Source organism: Octodon degus, unplaced genomic scaffold (genome assembly GCF_000260255.1).
Source record: "Octodon degus isolate 3935 unplaced genomic scaffold, OctDeg1.0 scaffold00010, whole genome shotgun sequence".
NCBI classification, from domain to species: Eukaryota; Metazoa; Chordata; class Mammalia; order Rodentia; family Octodontidae; genus Octodon; species Octodon degus.
In genome coordinates, this window is record NW_004524586.1 from 24,372,093 (window position 1) to 24,378,130 (window position 6,038).

Consider the following 6,038-nt stretch of genomic DNA (forward strand, 5'->3'; position numbering starts at 1 on the left):
CAGGATCTCAGGATAAATCCTGAGGGGATTTCACTGACCTTATCAGACCCAAAAGCTACAACTCTTGTTGCATAGGTCCTGCTTTACCTTGGTCTTAATCATCTAGCAGAAAAGTATAAAAGCAATGTATAAGAAGTAAAGCCATGGTGTTATGTTGAGATGTAGGGGACTCAGGTCAACAATTTCTGACATTGCCAGTGAAGCAGAAGACCCAATACTATTATGGACTACTGGACTCTTTTAGAATATTTTGCTGAGTTAGCACACCTATAATATTCAAACAACGAACTTAACAAAAAAAAATAAAGAAATACAGATGATTTCCATTTTGTATCTGTGTATTCAAAATGGTTAGGATAGATATATAGTTACATTGTCTTAATGAATAGAAGGATTTGTTCTAATAGTGTTTGTAAATAGGATATCATTTCTATATCTTGTACAGCAATTAACCACTAGGAAGAATGTGTGCAATGTATTAATTATTAAAACTGTCCTACCAATTTGGTTTGAAAAAAATGAAATAAAATAAAATAAAAAGTAAAGCCTGCCTCACATCTTTAAAATCACATTCCAATTCCAAATATCAGATAAATCAATCAAAGAATTAAACATTTTTTAAGATTTTTTTGCTGTGAATTAATATTCTGTAATCTTATATGTAGAAGGTTAATGTCAGAGACAATGCTGTTACAAACTTAACTGCATGTGTTGTTAACAACAGTTTTGTCAACAATGGACTGCAAATATGTGAAAGCCCCATCAGATTACAATTGTGATGAAAAATCCTCCCCTCTATTGTTACTGTACTTTTGTTATGTTTAGATATAATTAGATCCACAAGCACCATTATGTTACAGTGCTTACTGTATTCAGTACAGTCACATGCTCTACAGCTTTGTCACCTAAGAGAAATGGGCTAGACCATATGATATAGGTGTGGAGTAGTCTATAGTTTGCATAATGATATATTTACACTTAATACTTTTTCATACTGTGTGTCTTAATTTTCTTTTTGCTGAAACAAAATGCCTAACACCCACATGTTAATTGAGAAAAGACTTATTTAGTTTGCATAGTTACAGTTCATAGTTGGCTGGCTTTAAGGTAGGGTTGCATCATGGAGGGGCTTCACAGAGGAGAAACAGCTCATGGTAGGAAGAAGACAGAAAAAACAAGCAAGTTACTAATGCTGACAATTGCAACACTCTTTCGGTTCCCTATATTTTATCCAGAATACCTAACCTTAGGATGTGTAGCACTCATACCCTTACTCCTAGAATCTCACCATGAATCAATCCCAGCATCACATCCTTGATGCAAGCAGCATACACTCTTTTTTTAAATAATAAGTTTTATTTTTTCCAAATGTACACCTGGTTTAACCTATTCATCATATATGTTCACCAATGGCAGGGGCATGTCCACCCTTGTTATTTCTGGTATAAAGAACTTGAGCTCTGTGCTTTGAGACCAGCTTGATAAGTTGTTTACTAAGGAGCTCCTGAATAGCTGCTCTGGTCAGTAATCCATGAACCTGCAGACTCTCAGAGCCCACAGCAGGCATTATAAGTTTATAGTTGGGAACTTGCTCACAGAGTTTGTCATAAGTAGCTTTGTCAAAGAGAACCAGGTTGTTGAGCTTGTCCAGAACTTTGCCTTTGGACAACTTCTTTCTGATCCAGATTTATTCACTGGGTCTTTGTCTTTCTTGGCTGAGTTTCTGGCATCTTTCTTCTTCTTGTCATCTTTGGGTGGCATCGCAGAGCCTGGAAAGCAGCAGCTACTACTGCAGACCCTTCAAGTTGTCAGACCAGCATACATTCTTCATGCAGTTCCATCCTACAAGCCCCATCTATGATGGTCTGATTCTTTGGGGAAACATTTAAATGCAAACCATGACTCATATTTGGAAATAGAACTTTGAAGGGCAAATTCTAGTGTTTTCTCTTTATGTCACGTCTCTTCTTTTGTATATCTTTCAATTCTTTATAGTGTACATGATACTATTATATCATGTGTCCCCATCATTAAACAATTAGTGACTGTACTGGGACCAGTTAAGGGGCTCAGTGAATCTCTGTCTTAATATAACAAACTTTACTTAAAATATGTAAATACACATGTATGAACTTGCATGTGTGGTCATGCACACAAAACACACTTTAATGTTATCAGAAAGTATCCAAATCCATCACTTTTCAGTTCCACTGACTGCTTATGCTTACACATCTACTGAAGTGCAAGAGGAAAGAATTTTACTATTTCATATTTATCTAGATGTTTTTTCTTGGAACTTGAAAGAAATTTAATAACATTAATTAGGCTTCTCAATAACATTAATTAGGCTTCTCAACTAATAACATTAGTTAGGCTTCACTGAACTATCTTCTGAATTTTCTGAAAACCAAAGAAAAGTTTTGTCCTATGCTAGTTTTGGTGTTCCATAAGCAAAGTCATTTCATCTAAAATTTTAATTAGATTAGAAAAATAGTTCAATAGTATCATGTACACTAAAAGGAACTGAAAGATATACAAAAGAAGAGGAGTGTCATAAAGAAAAAACACTAAAACTTGAACTTCAAAGTTCTATTTCCAAATATGAGGCCTTTTGGAGGATGATATTTCTTACATTTTTAAAATTTAATGTAAAATGCTTATCTTGTTTCTGGATTTAAAAAAACATGTATTTTAGAACCCGACAGTAAAAGTTCTGCTTTATGAGCCCAAGATAAAACCAGAGCCACATGAAAGTAATTTAATATCATCTTGATTACTTTTCTAATTGCTGACACAAAATACCTGACACAAAAAGTGAAAGAAGGAAAGATTTGTTTACCACACAGTTTGTAGAGGTTTCAGATCATAACTACTAACTGCTTGGGTCCAAGCCAAGGTGTCATGGCAGACAGACATCACAAAGGAGAAACAGTTCATGGCAGGCACAAAGTAGAAAAACGAGCAAGAGACCAGATAAACCTTGTTCTGTTCCTTGTATTGTATCCAGGCTACCTGGATTAGGACAGTGCCAAATCAATCAGTGGACTGATTTAGCAATCACCCACCCTTAATTCTAGCATTCTTAATCTGAGCATTGTACCATGAATCAATTACAAACTCTAGATTCAGCCACATTTGAAAACCCTACCTGTGACTGCATAAGACTTTGTGGTCATATATAGACACATGCCATAACATTCTACTCCTGGGCCCAAAAAACTCATGCATATTGCTTTATGCAAGAGGTATTTAATCCATCTCCAAGAGTTGCTAAATTCCAAACAGTTTCAGCATTGCTGAAAAATCTGTTCATTTTTTAATATAATTTTCTTTTATTTTGAAGAGTAAAATCAAGAACAACAAAAACAAAACCAGAGTTAGAAGCAGGGTAGCACATAACAATACATACATTACAGATTTTCAAAACAAGAATAGCTGATTAACATTGATTGATATATTATCTATCTTTATCTTCAAATCTGTTGCTCAGATTAAAAGATACAGTTATGCAAGATGGTTTCATATGATTGACTATTACCACATGCTTTCAAGAAAATTTAAATTTTTGTTCTTATTTCTCATTTTCTTTTATTGTCTTCTTTAAAGATTTACTTTAAAGAGAGTATAGGAGCAGTTGATATGACATTAGAAATGGTACACACTTAGAAGACCAAGATAACAGGTATTTCAAGCATGGTTTTAGTATTATATATTGCTGTTCTCAATGTAGTTGCTTAGTTCACTGATATCAGCATAGAGATTTAGTCAAGGTGAGAATTCTACCCAATTGGTATTTTCAAAAAAACTGATGGAAATTCTTAGGACAGTTGCCTTAGCCACCTTGTATACATACATGCATGGTTTTACCCCTCCTTTATTTCCAATCTTTTCTCCTTTCTCTCACTCACTTGGTTATGTAATCCTTATGTTCTGTTACTTTCCATTTAACTGTGTCTATCATAACTTTCAGATTTTACTTTTTCTTTTGAGTTCTTATATGAGGGAAACAGTATGATACTTACACATGTGGGTCTGGCTTATTCCACTTATGACTATAGCCTCGAGTTGTACCCACTTGCCTAAAAAGGCTTCGAGTTTGTTTTACTCTGTGTCTGAGTAATATTCCACTGCATAAAGATACCACATCTTTTTCCTCCATTCCTCAGGTGACAAGACATTTTGGTTTTTTCCAACATTTAACTATCACAAATTATGCTGCTATAAACATGGGTGCACATATATCACTATGATATGAGGCTTTCAGTTCTTTTTAGAAAATTCCCAGAAAGGGGATAGCTGGATTGAGTGGAATTTCCACACCTAGTTTTTTGAGGAGTTGCTCCATTGACTTCCATAATTTTTGTACCAGTCTACATTCCCACCAGCAGTGGAGAAGGTTTCCTTTTTCCCTGCAACCTCTCCAGCATTCATTGTTCAGTAATTTCTTTATGATAGCCATCCTTTCTGGGGTGAGATGGTATCTCAATGTTGTTTTAATTTGGATTTCTTGAATGACTACTGGTGTGGAGCATTTTTTTTTGTACTTATTTGCCTCTTGTATTCCATCTTCTGTGAAGTGTGCATTCATCCTTAATGCCCAATATTGGATTAGGTCTTTAAATTTTAGGGCCAAAATGATTTTTAGTTTTACATATATTCTAGATAGAAGACCTTTGTCTGAGTGATAAATAGTAAAGATTTTTTCCAAATTTATCTTTTAATTCTGGTGGTAATTTCCTTTGACATGAATAAACTTCTCAATAACAGGAAGTCCCAGTTGTTAATTCTTTCAAGTATTTTCCGTGTAGTTTGATTTTTGTTCATGAAATGTTTGCCTACCGCTATATCTTCCAGATTTCCAACTATTTTCTCTTCCAGTACAGTTAGAGCTTCCATTTTAATGTTTATATCTTTAATCCATTTTGACTTTAGTTTAGTGCATGGTGATAGATCCAGATCAGTTTTAGGTTTTGGCATGTAGAGAACCAGTTCTTCCAGCACCATTTGATAAAGAGGCTATCTTTCTTCCAGTGAACATGTTTGGCCCCTCTGTCAAAGACAGGATGGCTGATTGTGTTTATAGTTGTATCTGCATCTTCTAACCTATTCTATTGATCCTCAGGTCTATTTTCTTGCCAATACCATGCTGATTTTATCACAGTAGCTTTGTAGTATAATTTCAAGTCAGGGATTATAGTGCCTCTTGCCTTGCCTTTGTTGGCCAGGATTGCCTTTGCTATTCTAGTTCTTTTCTGGTTCCAAATAAATTTCATGAATGATTTCCTTTAGGTCTGTGAGGTACATTGGTAGTATTTTGATAGGGATTTTATTAAATCTGCATAACAGTTTTGGGAGTATGTCCAAATATTGGTTCTTAACAATATTGGTTCTTCCAGGAGCAAGGAATATCTTTCCATTTTCTGAAATCTTATTTGATGTCTTTTTTCAGAGTGCAAATGTTTTCATTGAATAGGTCTTCTACTTCTTTAGTTAGATTAATTCCTAAATTTTTTTTTCGTGGTGCTATTGTGCAGGATAATGTTTCTCTAATCTCTCTTAGTATGATTTTTGTCTGTGTAGGGAAATGTTATTGACTTTTGGGTATTCAGTTTGTAACCTGCTATCTTACTGAATTTATTTAATTATAGGAGCTTCTTGGTTGAGATTTTTTTGGGTCTTACAAGTAGAGTATCATGCCATCTGAAAATAATGATAGTTTGACTTCTTCCTTACCTATTCTTATTCTTTCTAGTTCTTTCTCTTATCTAATGCCTCTATCTAATGATTCCAGAACTATATTGAATAGTAGTGGTGATAGAAGACATTATTATCTTGTGCCAGATCTGAGAGTAAAAGCATTCAGGTTTTCCCCATTTAGAATTATGTTGGCTGTTATATTGTCACAGATGGCTTTTATCAAATTGAGGTAGAAGCCATCTATTCCAATTTTCTGTAGGACTTTGAACATGAATGAGTGTTGGACTTTGTGAAAGGCCTTTTCTGCATTAATTGAGAAGATCTTGTGGTGTTCAGATTTG